The sequence below is a fragment of the Ictidomys tridecemlineatus genome, chromosome 14, assembly GCF_052094955.1.
Source record: "Ictidomys tridecemlineatus isolate mIctTri1 chromosome 14, mIctTri1.hap1, whole genome shotgun sequence".
In the NCBI taxonomy this organism is placed as follows: domain Eukaryota; kingdom Metazoa; phylum Chordata; class Mammalia; order Rodentia; family Sciuridae; genus Ictidomys; species Ictidomys tridecemlineatus.
The window spans coordinates 37,364,924-37,381,367 of NC_135490.1; positions in this window are offsets into that span (position 1 = coordinate 37,364,924).

Genomic DNA, 16,444 nt, shown 5'->3' on the forward strand with positions numbered 1-16,444 from the left:
AATTTTATATATAATCATAATGAATAAATAAGTAAGTAAATAAATAAATAAAAGATCAATATAATAGAGGAAGGGGACCAGGGGAGAAAGAAGGAGAGGGACAAAGGAAGTAATGGGGATTGAAATGGAACAAACTGTTCTATGATTTCACTGTGACCAAAATCATTGCTGAGTCAACTGTTGCTTTTACCACTTATGACTTGGATAAGATAATGAGGCCAAAAAAGATATTGACCTAGAAGAAGGCACTTTGATATGCTCACCCTTACAATTGAGGATGCTATATTTAAGATCCAGTTTACAGCTATACACACTCACTTTAGTGGGTAATCTAATTATTGATCACATTATCACCAAGTTCAAGTGTAAATTGCAAGAGAGCATCTCTGACACAGCAATGATTCTCACTTCTGTGCAGCATATTAACATGTAAACATATTTACATTCAGACTGCTATTGAGACCGATTTCCCCTCTGCATAAATCTATGCATTTTGTAGATTTCAAAACTGATTTGAACACTGGGACCAGGGACTTTATTTAAAGAAGGCTTCCTACTTGACACATCATAGAGACAGGGTATTTTGCACATTCAGAAATTTCTGCAGGACTTCTTTGAAGGCAAATAATTAAACAAGGGCATAAATCCTAATAAGATCTGTGGATAGATCAGCTGGTCAGGAAGCTGTGTTGTCAGCGGATAAATAAGATAATGTTAGACTTTTCTGTCTCTGGGTGTCACTCATCCTTCTCTTGGTACTAAAATTAATAATGAAGATGTAGTTGCTCTGATTAAGCATAATGTCCCGTTTTTTCACCAAGAGAGACAGGCTTTTACTTTCCACCTGACACCCATTTGGATTTGTGAAGATGAAGAAACAAGGATGAAGGGTAAACCATGTTTTGGAAAGTTGGACATCTCAGGCTTCATTTCTCATAACCCACATGGCAGTCTGCAGATTGAAATCACTCTTGATGCTAATACCTGTGGCAACCTTAAAGTGTCTATTGAGGATCACAGCACAGGAAATAAATCAAGAATTATAATCACTACTGACAAAGTCGGCTGGAGTAGGTAAAACATTGAGTGGATGAATAATCAAGGAGGTTGAGAAGTACAGCCACTAAAGATGAGAAGCACAGAGATGAGGTGACTTCCAAGCCCTGATTGAATCTTACATATTCAATATGAAGGCCACAGGGCAAAATGTGAACTCTCAAGGAAAGAGCAATGATGAGAATCAGGAAAAGATGTTTGACAAATGCACTAAATTATCAACTCTCTGGACAAATATCAAACTTCAGCGAAGGATGAATATTAACACGAGAATGACCCGATAAAGGTCTGCAAACCTGTGATTATCAAGCAGTTTCAAATTCAGAGAATAGGTCAGGAAAGATATTTAGCAGTTTCCTTGGGAACAGAGCTCCTTCTAGTTAACTCTCTGGATCCTTTATTGATGATGACACGACAGTGTGAAAGTAGTTCTGGGAACGAGGAAATTTAGGAAGAGCAAAAAGCAGATTTATCTTTGCTTTTGAAAATAATAACATATATTTTAGGTTGGAAAAATAAATGCTTTCTACAAGCATTCCTGCAACATAATTTAATTTTTAAGAACAGCAATTACTGAGATTAAGTTATTAAAGAGAGTTAAATCAAGTTAAATACCTGACTAGAAACTAACATGATAAATGGATGTAATGTTTTTTTTTTCTTTTTAAGTATCAAGGAATAAAACACATACTGTTTGATACTTTCTAAAAACTATCAAGCAACATGAATATGAAATTTACTCTTTTTAAGTATTAAAGAACACAATAATGCATCCCATTTATTTGGTAGTTATTTATGGCCATCAGGTTTTGGGCTTTAAAGCATCACTTAGTTTAGTCTTAACAACCTGAAGAGCTGGCTTCAAGTATGATTTCTATTTTTGAGGTGAGCACACTAATACAAAGATTATGTGGTGCTTGATGAAAGTAACAGCTAAGAAGGATTAGTTTTATTTTTTAATTAATTTTCATTTATTTTTAATTGACATATGAATATTGTACATTTTTATGGGGTATGAAATGTTAGCTTTAGAACATAAAATCAGGCCTCTTCATTTCCAAGTGTATACTTAATCAATTTTCTTCATTATTTCTTTTTATATCATAACATACTTAAAAGGAGTTTTCCATAGTGTGCTGTTATTTAAAAACAGATGTTACATGATGAACATTACTATTATGGTTTGGATCTCAGGGGTGCCCCCAAAAGCTCCTGTATTGATGCAGGAATGTTCAGAAATAAAATGGATGGATTATGAGAGCCATAACCCAATCAACCATCCTAGATTATATGGACTTAATGGATGGTATTGTAAGCAGGTGGCATGTGGTTGGAGGTGGGTCTCTGGGGGCATCCCCTAGAAGAATTCATTTTTCCCTGTGGCCCCTTCTCCTCATTCTCTGCTTCCCAGTTACTATAAGCTGAGTAGCTTTCCTCTGTCACACACGGTGATGCTTCACTTCATCTCAGTCCTAGAGCAATGGAACTGGTGGACCATGAACTGAACATCAGCAACCTGAGTCAAAAACTTTTCTTCCTCTAAATGGTTCTTGTCTGGTATTTTGGTCGCAGGGACAAAAAACGGATACAATCGCATTTACATAACATAAACATCTGCCATTTTTTAGATAATAAAATTGCTTACAAATCTTCAGTAGATTCATCTATGATAGTACTACTAACTACAATATAATCAAACCGATAGGCAATCACGGTTCCCTCTAAATTATTAAAAATCAAAATATCATCTTTTATACTAATGTTCTTTAAAAAGTGAGTCATGTCACATTCAAATGTACTTTATGATGACATAACCCTTATAATTTTTCAAGACATTCTTGAGAAACAGACAAGACTGAAATTAGATTTTTCCAGCAGCTCCATCCTATCTTAGGCTTGTAAGTGAAATCAAAATCATTAAATAAGTTCATGTTTCTACTGTTATTTGGAAAGACATTTTTTGTTGTTTTAATTTTTTAAAATTTTTAGTATGGCACAATATCACAGGATTAGTAAAAACGCCATGGTGAATAAAATGTTTGGAAATAATAAAAAAGATGCTCTGAATCTTAGGGAGGATTCACAGGACAATCGAGGGGCTGTCTTTTGGATAAGATTTGTAATTGAGGTCTGAACACTCTTCATTAAATAACTCTCATCAGCTATTGAACAATGTTGTCACTATTTTCATACATTTACCTAAAAAAACTATGTGTATGGATGATAATATAATATCTGTCATGAGAGACATATCCTTTAGGTCACATTAAGATTAACACTCGAAATAATAAATCTACCAAGAGATGCAATTTACATGCCCAATACCTTGGGCATTATGCAGTTTTCTTTTTTCCTATGTTCTTGGATGTGAAATTAAAGTGCAAAGATATTTCCAATAAATAAGTAAACACTGCATAATGAAAACTCAAAATGTTATTTCATGTCTCGGGATTATTTTATGAAAAAACTACCAGAAACTACACAAAATTCTCAGATAAAATCATTCACTGCAAATATCAGTTATTACTAATGCAATGAAAATATTCTGGATTAAAAGATGATAATGATTGCTAGAGCTGTAGAAAATCGATGTATATATGCAATTTAAATGTAAATAGGGCACACACTTGGGACCTGTCCAGGGATACTGACTTTGTGAAAATCTGTCACTGGCTTTAAAGAAAATATGCTAGATATGGTAATGGTGAAGGTATCATCCAAGCATTTGATTTTAGGCTTTTCACAATCTATTAATTCTGAATATGGTTTAGCAAAGGAAAATGGTAATAATATCAGTATTAATGCTAATGAGGGTTTCTTTAAAGGTGACAAAAATTGCTTGAGGTTGAAAGTCTTGCTTTGTGGGTATGGCAATTAATTTATTTGAAATTACAAGACAGATTTTCTGGTAACACTAAGGACTCATATTGAATCTTTGGAAAATAAAACTTTTATTTTATTAAAATAAAAGTTTTTTAAGGGCTATTCTCTTTCACTTAGTTACCATGCATATCAATTTATTTATCTTCTAGACTTAAATGTTTTAAAATTATCTGCATTTGAAAAGATATGCTTATTGATTATATCAAGTTTTGATTAATTCTACTTAATTTCATATTTGTGTTCATACTCATCCGATTCATTTTTGAATGGCTTCCTTTTTTTTTCTTAGAACTTAGAAAGGTTTTTTTTAATTATCTGGGCAAATAAAATAATAATATATAATTTTAATAAAATTAAGTATCACAGTTGTATTATCATTGGTTTTCAAAATTTCCCTAAAGAAGGGTCTGTCTCACACATGTAAATCCATCAGTATTGGGATTATGCCTACTTAATGGATCATAAGGTCTTACAGACTCAGACCTTATTTCTTAAAGGCTAATCAGTACTCTACAATAAGTGTCTCTATCAACCAGACTTTATATCTGTGGGAAATTTCAGAATGTAGAAAAAAACATGTAGCAGTAAAATAATATCATTTTTTCCTTTCTACTTAATAGTAATTTGTTTCATAAACTTAAAAGATAGCATCTTTAATGAATCAAAATGCACTCTGCTGTCATGTACAACTATTTATAACAAAAAAGTTTTCAACTGCTATAGAAGAAATATACAGATAAGCAAGAGAAAAAGGCTATAATAATCTAAATTCTTAAAATTTTTATTGCAATGAAATTTAAATACCTCATATGCAAAGACCTTAATGTTCATTTGGCTAAGTTTAGATAAATATATAAAATCATGCAATCAGCACTCCAATCAAGAAGCAGAGCATTTTATCACCAGAGAAAGGTCCTTAATGCCCCCACTTGTCAATTTCCATCAAAGCAGCCATAGCTTTGATTTTTCTCACCACAGATTTGTTTTGCTGATTCTTACCTTCATTCAATAAGCATCAAAAATATAAGGCAATTGCTTTGAAAATAAGTTTTGTAGTTCCATTTGTCCATATTACTGAGAAATATTCCCTTGTATGAAGTACAACTATTTCTAGATAATCTTCTATTTATCAATTTTGCAACCACTTTTAAAAACATGAATAAAACTACTATAAACAGTCTTGAACGAGTTTTTTTTTTTTGAGTATCTGTATATTACTTCCTTTTGTATCAGTACCTAGGAATAAAATTGTAGGATCACAAACTAGGTATATATTTAACCATAAGAGACTGCTTGCTTTCTACAGTGATTTTACCATATTATTTTCTCACCAGGAAAGTGTGAGAGTACCTGCTGCTTTGTATTCACACAAGCTTTTGGGGTTTTTAGACATTAGTCTTTAGTTATACTAGTAAGTGTAATATGATGTATTTACAGATTAATTCTTTGTTTGGACATTTTTAGAACAACCCACTTTAGGTTGCTATTGTGATCAGCTAGAAATATGAAATTTTATCATATCATATTGGTTTAAAAGTTTAAAGTGATAGCTAGACTTTATATTATGAATACTTTATGAAGATTTTAAATTCAAAGAATTTAAAAATTTATGTAAATAAATTTTAGGAAAATATTTAAGGACAAAAAACAACAAGGAAATTAAATGAAGTAGAAACAATTGTACCCTGACTTTGAGGACATTTCCATAAATTGTGGTCTTGATAGACCAGAATTGAGGAGTAAGCATGAATCAAACATTTCTGAAACAACATGAAATATAAGCCAAAGATCAGATGGGAAAAGGAAGGAACTGCAGAATGAAATTGACAGAATTATGCTATGTACCTATATGAATAAACCACAGTGAATTCCACCTTTATGTATTTCTGTAAAGCACCAATTTAGAAAAAAAAAAGTAAAGAAGTAGAAGAAAGACCAGAGGAAGGGAAAAATGGGGTGAGAGGAGTGCTGAGAAAAAGGAAGTACTAGGAACTACAGTGAAGCAAATTATATTCTAAGCATGTTCATCAAAATGAACCTTTATGTTATGTATAATTCACTAATAAAAATTATAAATAAATAAAATAAAAATATAAACCAAGATCAGAAAATTCAGCATTCATATATGAAGAATTTCCTAAGTCCAGGAGAACTACTCTAGATGGATGCTGGTGGACAAGAAAAATGAAACAGAAGTGGGCCTGGCATTCTGAACTTGAGGTCTGGCCTGAGATGCTAAATATTGCAAAAGCTAAGTGAACTGTGAGCACAACACAGGATATTAACAGTTGACTAAAACGTGTTGTGAATAACTCACTTCCCCGCTTCGCCCCGAATGAGTATAGAAGAGAATAAATCAGCCTCTCAGCCTTTGCCATCTATTGTAGAAAAAAAGTAGGAGTATCTTCAATACTCAGAGAAGCGAATATATCTAAAATATATTTTCTACAAGAAAAAGGAAAGGAATGAGAATGAGAAGAAGTTATTGTTCAGAAATCATCTGAATTACACAAGCTTCAAAAGAAACCCTTCTTACCGCTATCAAGAAGAATGAAAAAATGGTCTGAGACATATTGAGAGTCTGAATTGCCTATTAAAAATAACAGGTGGGCTGGGGTTATAGCTCAATTGGCAAAGTGCTTGCTTTGCATTCTCAAGGCCCTGGGATCGATCCCCAGCACCACCAAAAAGAAAAAAAAAAAAAAGCATGACTTTTTGGGGGCAGGGATTGTGGCTCAGCGGTAGAGTGCTCGCCCGGGGTTCGATCCTCAGCATCACATAAAAATAAATGAGTGAAATAAAGGTATTGTGTCCAACTACAAGTTAAAAAAAAATAAATATTTTAAAAAATAAAAAATAAAATAATAGGCATTATAGGAAAATTAAAGGAGGAAAAGAAAAAAGTTTAAAGGTAATAAGAGGGCTATTATACATAAAATCAAGAGGACTGATCATGCAAAAAATCTAGTGGTTTATCAATAAACCCAGAGAAGAGCCAAAAGAGTGAACTATGTCCTAAATTATGAGATTTAGTTTCTGTTACCTGTCTGATCTCACCTTCTATGAGTCTAGTATTTTCTCTTTTTTTTTTTCCTGATTTGTTAACTATGCTCTCGCCTCAGTGTATTTACATGCTGTTCATTCTGCCTCAGATACCCTCTTGCTGGATAATCCCACTGCTGAGTTCCCCATTCTTACCAATTTTCACTCAGATTTTTTCCTTCGTTATTTCTTAAAAATCTCTAGAAATCACAGGCATCCCACATACATGCCATTTTAATTTTGCCTTAGTTCTTACCACTGTCTAGTAGACTTAATATTTTATTTTTAAACTTTTTTTTATTATCTGATGGAACCACAGTGTCTACGAGGGTAGCAATTTTCATCCTTAGTTCCTAGAAGTAAATCTGACACACAGTACGTATTCATTAAATAATTATCAAGGAGTGGATCAATAATAATACAAGGACCCTAAACATGAATAGTAAAAACTAGAAATAATTAACTCACTCATTGGAATGTTTCTACATTCAAATATGCTTTTTGTTCTAACATTTCTTCCTCTTGCTCTATGAATCATACTCTGAAAGGAATTACGCTCTTACTAGGGGTGCTTTCATAGTAATTCCAAGCAGCAAAATTCCCGAATCATGGTCACTTCTTCCTAACCTTAAAACTGTTTGAGAAGCACTGGAAGTGTGTTCTCCTCCAAAATATCAAGGTCCAGGCATTGTAGACATTATTAAAATAACTAAGAATATGTCCTAAATTTGTAATAATAACATTTTATATTGTTAGACACTGAAAGTATTCATTATGTATGGTTTACTTGGAAACTATAGCAGCAGTTAAATGCATTCGAAATTGTGTCTCATTTTATTTTTTCTCAAGCCAACTGTGTCATCCTCCACAAACTTATTCTAATCTCTCGTCATTGTATTTGTGACTGTGCATGTGTGGCACAGAGAAAGAAGGAGAGAGAAAGACAGGTTGAGAAGAAACCACACGCTACCAGTTGCAGTTTGTTCTTACAAGATTTTGTTCTCTAAGAAGCTAGTAGCATATCTCTAGGAAATCAAACATTTAAGGTTAGTTATTCAAGGGACTACTTTCAATTCTAAAATGTTAAGTATTCATATATATCTAAAATGTTTGGCCTGGCATTGAAAGCCCACAAAGCAGGAGAAAAGAAGTTGAAGAGCAAGACTACTTATGGGTCACTCCTACTGTTTAAAGATTATTATTCTTTTGTACATTATGATGGTGGAATGTGATGATCATTATTATCCAAAGTATCTGTATGAAGACACAAATCGGTGTGAATATACTTTGTATACAACAAGAGATACAAAAAATTGTGCTCTATATGTGTAATAAGAATTGTAATGCATTTCACTGTCATATATAAATAAAAAAATTTACACAGATATATATAAGTGAGATCATATATTGAAGAAAGAAAGAAATTTTAAAGTAGGAAAATAATCTTCAAACAAAGCATTTGCAAAATAGTAAACAGGTATTGTAGTTTGAAGAGTTCATTTTAAATGCTCAGTAACTTAAATGTATGAAATTTCAAAAAGAAATTTTCAGAAGACCATCTGAGTAACTAACATTGAAAGTTTTATTTCTTACAATTAAGTTAACAGCTTCACAGAGAACATGACCTTGTAAAAATAAATTGCAATGGATGGTATCAATCTCTCTCTCTCTCTCTCTCTCTCTCTCTCTCTCTCTCTCTCACACACACACACACACACACACACACACTGAGAGACTGACCAACAAATACAAGAATGAAACACGAATAGGTTATATGGAAACTTCTTTCTTAGTACAATCCTTAAAATTTATTCTTAAGCACATACAAGAATATAATATGTGACTTTCTGTATTACATTTACTAAAAAAAAAATCTCTAATGCAAAATGAGATAAAAACTTCTTACTGAGTGGTGGTATCAAATAAGATGGAATAATTTTCAAATAGCAGAAAGACCTAACACATCATAGTTTAAATACTATGGAGAATTTATTGGTTCAGAAAACTGACAAGTCCAGAGGTTATTGTAAGCTTCAAATGTGGATTAATTTGGTCTCCAGTGGCTCAGTTTCTTTGATATTTTCTTGTCTGATTCTCTTTATTCCAATAGCATCTTCAGTCTACTTTCCCCACTGATGTAAAAGCCTGCAGCATTAGAGAAAAGTCTGGGTAGGTTAAATAGGTCCAAATAATTGAGTACCTTGAAAAGAACTTTGGATTGTATAATAGGTGTCAAGCATAGTACCATTACCAAAGCAGCAATCAAATAATGTTATCCTTGTTGCTTTTATTTAATGTAAGAAGAAAAATTTGAAATATACATATTCTGTGCAATGTTTTCTTGAACATTTATACACATTCGTGTATTTTGGAGTTATATATATGTGTGTGTATATATATACACGCAGTGTATTAAATTCTCTTTACACAGCTTAACAATATTTATTGATGTGGATAGTAAATTTTCCAGCTGCATGCTGAGCATGGTGATTAAGTATGTAAGCCAAATTGTAAATTACTGTTTTCTAAGTTACAAAACATATATTCTCTTTTTCTTCCTGTAAAATGCTTATACAACAGTTGTTATATAGCATAGAGCCTTATGAACCCTCTCTCTCTCTCTTTCTCTCTCTCTCTCTTTATCTTGCATAGAACATTATAATTAAAGAATTATATTTCAGCTTCGGAGACTACCTAAATGTTAAATTATCTTTTTAATTTCTGACTGAACCAAATCTCTGTAAGAGCAGTGACTTTTACCCTTAGCTCCTAGAAGTGTATCCAGCATGTCCTAGTGCCTCATTAATGATTATTAACAATAATAAAAGGACCCTAAACATGAATTGTCAGAACTGGACTGAATTAATTCACTAGGTGAAATGTTTTTGCATTCAAATGTGCCTTCTTTCTAACACCCTTTGTCTTGCTCTATGAACCTTATTTGAAAGAGATGATTGAGTTATATTTTTATACTGTGGTGCGTTCTCCACATCCTCTTATTATGAGTCATAAGTGCCAGTTCACAACCTCTGACATATACAGAGAAATTGAATTAAAAATGGCTGAAATTTACCTTAACAAAACGTTTCTATTCCAAAGAAGAAACTTATGCAGAATGTGAGTTGATCAGTTTTAGAAGGAACTTGTAAAGTACATAGTTCTACAACTTCATTAAGATGAGAAGATTGCGGTGTAGACCACATGCGACATTTCTGAAATGGCCCAGCTAAAATGCTTACTCAAGATTTAACCTCAGTTTTTAACTCAAAATCCTGTGTTGTTTTTTTTTTTCCACTCTGTAGTTCTGCACATTAGACAGCAAATGTAGATTCCAATGAGTTCAGTGAAATAAGTATCCACATTGTCCACTACAACTTTTATTGAATACAAAGTTCTTCACGACTTATTCAGACGTTCTGTGTGTAATCCCACAGAGCTGAAGGGGATATGAATTTTGTTAAGAAGTTAAAAATAGCTATGATTAGCAAGAGCCTTGGAATCCAGCATCCAGGACCAGAGCAGCTCATTAGGAGACCACACACCAGGAGGATTACTGACATTTCTTCCTCATATTCTAGGGCTTAGGCCTGTCGCACTTCCCAAAGTTGCTAGGGAACAGCTACATCAAAACAAAGCTGGCCTGACCATAAATAGCTCCACAGATAGTAACAGTCACTTATTAATAATAACCAAAGTAGGGAAAACACAAAATGTCTTTCCCAAAACTTAAATTTAATATCTTTTTAAAAACAGAATTACTAGTTTAATTGCTTGTGAGAGAAATATTGTCTACTAGAACTTTAATTTTATTTTATTTTTTCAACTACTTTAGAAATATATTATATAGAGTAATTGCACTAATTGCAGTCCCAACAGCAATGTATGAATATACCATTTTCACCACATCCTCACCAACATCTACTGTTACTTGTATTCTTCATTGTTGCCATTCTGATTGGAGTGTGATGAAATCTCAGTGTTGTTTTAATTTGTATTTCTCTAATTGCTAGAGATGTTGAACATTTTTTCATATATGAAAAATTATTATATATTCTCCTTTGAAGTGCCTGTTCAGTTCCTTTGCCCATATGTTGACTGGGTTATTTTATGTGGGAGTTGTTTTAGTTCTTTACATTTCTTGGAGATTAATGTTCTATCTGAGGTATAGATGGCAAACATTTTCTCCCATTTTCTAGGCTCTCTCTTTATGCTCTTGAAAGTTTCCTTTGCTGTGAAGAAGCTTTTGAGTTTGATACCATCCCATTTATTGATTCTTAAAAATCTAGGAATGGAACCACAATTTGACCCAGTTATCTCACTCCTCAGTATATATCCAAAGGAGTTAAAATCAGCTTACTACAGAGACATAGCCACATCAATGTTTATAGCAGCTCAATTCATAATAGCTAAACTACTGAATCAACCTAGGTGCCCTTCAACAGATGAATGAATGAAGAAAATATGGTATATATACTCAATGGAATATAACTCAGCCATAATAAGAATGACTTTATGACATTTGCTGGTAAATGGGTGGATCTGGAGACTATCATGCAAATTGGAAGAAGCCAATTTAAAAAAAATACAAAACAAAACAAAGGTTGAATGGCCTCTCTAGTATGTGGATTTTAACATAACAAGGGGGGGTGAGGATATAGAATTTCAGTGAAGCAGACAAAATGGAATAAAGGAAAGGGATCAAGGATAGTTATGGGAAAGACATTGGAATGAATCTGACACAACTTTGCTATGTACTTGTATGAATACACCACAATGTATCTCCACCTCATGAACAACCTCAAGCCTCGGAGGATCCTAATTAGAATACGAAAGACTCCATGTTTGTATAAGTATGTCAAAATTTACTTTACTGTCATATATATCAAAAAAAGAACAAATAATATTTAAAAAGAAATGTATTATACACACATGATAGGAAGGGCTTTCAACATAGAAAGAGAATCTAGCACAAAAGATTTTTAGAAACACTTTCCATAAGAATACAGGTTGCTTGTGCAGTGAAATGACTTTTCATCATAATAGCATTTATATGTTGAATGTGTTTTATTTGCACTATAGTTGGCTCATAATTTTACTTTATCATAGCAACCATGAAAATAAACTAAGAAAATACTGTAATCCCTTGTATAAGTGAAAGTAACCAAGTCCAAAAGCAAGTGACTAACTCAGGGTACTATAGATAGAAAGTGGGAGATCTAGGGATAGGACTCAACTATTTTGGCTTAAGGTAATACTAGACTCATTGTTGTATTTTCCTCCTTATAGCTAACACTCACCCAGGTAAGTCTATTTTGTCAAAATTTTTTTTTTCTAGCTAAATTTAGGGGGGGAAAAAAACTACTAGACGGAATTCTTTTTGTGAATTTTATTCCACTTGTTGATGTATTTTTATAATAATTATATATTTGGGAGAAGTTAAAAATTACAAATTTTAAATAAAAGAGAAATTTGGTGACATGAGAGTTAACAAATATAAGCCAAGAGCGTGGTGGCACATGCTTGTAACACTAGCTACTCAGGAACCTGAGGCAGGAGAATCACAAGTTTCATGCCAGTGTCAAAAATATAGCAAAATATATCAAGGCCCTGTCTTAAAAATGAAACAAACAAACCAGAGTTCTGAGTATTGAGCTCAATGGCAGAGAACCTCTGAGTTCAAGCCCTAGTACCATTAAAAACACAAGCTTCCCAAGTGATGACTTGTATTTTGCCTTCGAAAACATGTTTTAAGTTCATTCAAATCATTTTCATTTCAGTTTTAAAATTTTCAGAGAAGACTACTAAAAATCTCTTTGCAAAATCAAGGTAACTTTTTTTCTCTAATTAAGTCATTACAAATGTGTAAAGTTTTCTGTCCAGTCCTTTCTTGCTTTCCCTTCCTTGGAAAAAAAAAAAAAAAAGGTGAAAAGTTTTATCTGGTCAAAACCAGACAGTTAAAAAAAAAATCAATCCAGAAACTGTGTGCTTCTATAAAAATAAGAAATTTAGCTTGAAATACTTTTAAATTCAAATTTAATTTTAATGGCCAGAGCACACATTATTTATAGTGCTATGTAGACAGTGAGGCATTTCTGAAGTCAGTTTATGTGCAAGTCGACTTAAGTCTGGATTTTGCTTTGTGTTATTTCCAAGACATCAAAGTTTAAATATGTGGAGGACGATGGTTAGATGCACGTTGCATTTACATCTAGGCTTAAGCCAGTGCAAATAGATTAAGTAGTTGAGGTACAAAAATGTCTAGAATCTGCTTAACAGAATCTATGAATTATTAAAAAATCATAAACTTTTTAAATGATATTACACATGTAAATAATTCTAAAATTTTCCTTTGTTCACACATTAATTCTAGTTAGATGAATCATCTTTTTCAAGATGTAAACTATATAACTAACTTGGAAAGTATAAAACCAAATATAAGTATTTCACTTAATATAAATACTATCAGTGAAATTCTAGGCATCAAAAAGATATTTGCCAGATATAAACATGAACTCTTGTATAATTCCACTTTCATGTTATGTACTTACTTGACAGAAAGCCATTAAAGAGTACTTAGATGGAGCCGAGGAATTATGTTTTAAAGTTTTGGCGGCATTGATTATAACCAAATATCTCTAAACAAATTGAACTGATATGATTAGTTCATTCACTCATTACTGTTTCAAATGGGATTCAAATAAAATTATCTTACTATTTCCTATAGAATAACAGAAGACCAAATCTGGAAAATATGGAGTGTAGTGATTCAGCAAACATTTTAACTTAAAGCAAAGCCTTTCAAGATAAATTTACCTGTAGTGAATTTGGATTTCTGACTGTGATTCTCCTTCAGTTACAAGGTGGACAAACTTTTATGAAGAAAAAAATATGTTTGGTCCAACAAGATTATGAAATGAAATTGTCTCATTGCAGAGATTCGACTGAAGAACTACTTGGGTTTTTTCATTGTTTTGTTTTGTTTTGTTTTTTACACCTACTGGTGAAAAAGAACAAAAATATTTAAGAGTTGAATTTTCTTGAGGGGTTTCCTTTAGGAAAATATGGAGAGAATGTCATGGTATGACAGTATCATAAAGGTCAGTGAATCCAACTTCCTACAGGAAGTATAAAGTCCTACTATGTTCCAGACAATGATTTGTTTTCTTTGTTACTTTCAACAACGTAATATTTCCAATTTGGAACCTTCATTCTACATTCTCATCATCATCATTTTCTTGGTAGGTCTAGAAATCTTAGAAGCCATTTTCTAGATAATCTCTACCTAATTTCCCAAAATGGCATGCAAAACTGAACATGATATTCTAAATGAGCTCACAACCAGTGCAAGCATCAAATAACAGCCTTGGGGGAGGGGGGGATGCATAGAATATTCATTGGTTTATGATTAACATATATACCTTTGGCATCACAATGAGTGGCTAACACCCCCATTCTATGCTTGTGTAGTTAAATTTAAATGGAACCAGAATATTTTCTATTTGCCCTAATTCAAGTTCATTTTATTTGTATATCACATTAAAATTTTGTAACCCTGCTGTCTTTTCCTCATTTAGGTTTTTCCAGACAAGATCAAAAAGGATAGAAAATTGGAGATTTTGCTCCAAATTAACATTAATCCCTCAGTCATCACTCTTAGTATTAACTAATCCGTACAACTGTCTAACTCACAACTTTGATCACAAGGTTATTCATTAGTTCATTCAATAAATATTTATTTTGGATTTATTCTCTGCCAAAAACATTTATAGTTGTGTTATGTGACAATGGAAAATACTAGACTAATCCTTTATAGATTTTATACTTGAGTAAAGTTAGCAAATAAATGCCCTTATCAACTACAGCACACAGCATATATTGTATCTGTAACATTTTTGTCTACCAGAGATTCATTTAATACTATATATTTTTACTGAATGTCAGTTCATGCTCATTTCATCAGAATTCTGTTTCATAATATTTTCTGAATTTTTAAAAATTATATAAATCAGTATATATTTTACCTGTTTACATACTTGGTTTGCTTATTTGGGCATCTCTTGTAAACTCCTGTATATACCAACTAACATTATTCTTCCTTTATGTTAATGTTAAACAGAACTTTTTAAAATTGAGCATATTAATACTGCTATGCTACCATAAATACACCCTGTAACTTCCATTTAATTTCAGTATGTTTCCTAAGTTGGTTTGCTGTTTTTCTGTATGGCTGCTGTTTCAAACATATTCTCCTCCCCTCAAACCTCATATGATCACTGCTTTACTTCTATTTCTCAGCTATTTCTTGAATAAAATAGGAGACATAAGCTGAGATGTCTTTGCAACCAATTCTATAAACTTTTCTGAATCCAAAGCTATCTCTACTCTTCCTCTTAATTCAATCTGGTTAAAATGGAAGAGGAACATCCCCATCCATTTTATACCAATTTTCTCAAAAACTCCTGTATTCTTTCTTCCCTACCTAGAAGACATAGCTCTATTTACCTAATGTTACTTCTATATTTCAATCTTCCTTTGTATATTAAATTTTTTCTTATATATGCCAAAATTCTTCATATTGTTTTCAGTCTGGGGAATGATTCTATTCTACCTGTCTTCTCATCAACACACCAAGTTTTCCTTTACTCTCTTCTGTAACCTTGTGCAATCCACATTCTGACCTGGGACTCCATGAAGCTGCCCCACTATGGCTGTTAATGACCTCCCTGCCATTGCCTTCAGGGAAAAAGTTTCATTTTCTTTTCTAGTACTAACTAACACCTTCATCCAACAATCTCACCTTCTTAAGACATTTTCAGGTACTAGCATCCTTGCTACTTACTCACTCTGAAATTTTTTATTTTCCTACTAAAAATTCATGCCCCTTTCCCCTGCCTCATTGCAGTATCTCTTCCTGAAACAATCATTAATAGTGACCTTAGGTTTCACTCTGTTTTAGTCAACTTTTTTTGCTGCCGTGACTAAAGGACAGGACCAACACAACTCTAAAGGAGTAAAAGTTTATTTTAGAGTTCATGGTTTCAGAGGTCTTAGACTGTAGAGGGCTGGCTCCATTCCTCCAGGCTCCTGGTGAGGATGAATATCATGGTGGGAAAGTGAGGCAGAGGGAAGCAGCTCATAGGTGATCAGGAAGCAGAGAGGGACTCTCCATTCTCCAAATACAAAATATATACCCAAAGCCACACCCCAGTTCCTGCTCCTCCAGTCACACTTTAGGACTTTAATTACCACTCAGTTAATCCCTATCAGAGGTTAATTCCCTGATTACTTTAAAATTAGAGCCCAATCATTCCTCCTCCAAACCTTCTTTCACTGGCTCACACGGGATCTTTTGGGGGACACCACATCTGAACCATAGCACACTCCTTACTTTATTTTCTCCCTTTGCTATTGAAAAAAACATTAAAAACACTAGTCTGTGAGTCTTTTTTTTTTTTTTGCATTT